Here is a 1,451-nt window from a genome sequence, read left to right as displayed (position 1 = left end):
GTCACATTTTATTTGTAGTGTGAACAAGCAGACAAAAAAATCAGATTTGATAAAAAAATCGGAATTGAGCATTAAGATCTGCAGTGTGAATGTAGCCAAATAAAGGCTTGATTGAACTAGAAACTGAAATGATGGAAAATCCACAGTGGTGGAAAAATAATTTCCCTCTGATCAGTTAAACCTAAAGTAATGAGCAAGGTTTTAAAATGTTAAGAGTAGAAAGCACAGATATTTGTATAAAATGTAGGTAGTAAAAGTTGTTAGACAACAAATAATAAAGCACAGATGCCTTAAAATTCTACCCTAGTCTACTCCAGTAAAGGTGTATTTGTCCTTTGCTCTTCCCACCTGAGATACAGAGTAAATACTTTGCCGGCTAACCCTATGTGTGCTTAGTAGGCTATCACAATATGAGATTTTCAGCGCCCCAATGGGAACTTCACGCAGAAAATATCGAGTTCAGATATAATTATCAAGAAGACCATCAAGTTCATTAAACTTCAGAAAGAGATGTGGTTCAGAGTGTAGAATAGTTTATTGGCAGCTATTAAAAAAAAACAAATAAAAGAACCATAAATTCAATTACCATTGGGTGAATGGGATGCCAGATCATTAGTCCAGAGAATCACCAATTCACACATGCGGCTCGGATTTAAGCACACTCACACTAAGGTGAAGCTCAAACCAAGGCACCCAGTCACCTCCCCTTTAGGCCTTCAGCTTCTGAAAGACAAACAAACAAATAAAAAACAAACCACAAGTTATTATTATATCCAGAAGATGAAAATCAAATACACCTTCTGTCTACTGAAGAAACACAGTGGTAATGTACAACAAAAAATAGGTGTAACAAAAGAATTTACAAAATTACAAAAATCAGTCGCGTTATTCAGCTCCTGCTCAAACTGTACGATTGACTCGCAGAGATTAGAAGTTCGTAGGTCACGATGCAGGGTCTCACACTATACGGCCCGATGCTCTGATGCGACCCGAGTGCTGACACTGTGTGTCCATAAAAATGAAGGTAATCTGTCGCTCCCTCTGTGTCCTTCACTCACACAGACACACCACCACCATCAACTTTGCTAAATTGCTAATGAAAAACATTGATCAGGCAGCTGTGATTGAGCAGCAGTGTAAATCCAACTATTTTTACGGTTGTTGTGGTCGTGATAATTTTGTGAAGCCACGTGGAAAAGGCTCGGATGAGCTTTCCAAAGTTCTACAAGTTGTGCCTCCATCGCTTTGTGTCCAGATCACAGGCTGCACTCCTGTGCTGCTCCGTCTTTTTCGCTGACATTTGTGTTTGCGCGTGCGCCGTGTGAGAAACCGCGGTGACACCCTCACGACGGTCGCGAGGATTTCAAACGATTGGTGATCGGGAGCTGGTCGTGAGGTGTTAATCGCTTCTCGTTACCCCACGTATACTACACGATGCACGACGCACGATG

The sequence above is a fragment of the Haplochromis burtoni genome, unplaced genomic scaffold, assembly GCF_018398535.1.
Source record: "Haplochromis burtoni strain Fernald_Lab_line unplaced genomic scaffold, NCSU_Asbu1 Contig_744, whole genome shotgun sequence".
Classification (NCBI taxonomy): domain Eukaryota; kingdom Metazoa; phylum Chordata; class Actinopteri; order Cichliformes; family Cichlidae; genus Haplochromis; species Haplochromis burtoni.
Note: the sequence above shows the minus strand (reverse complement) of the source record.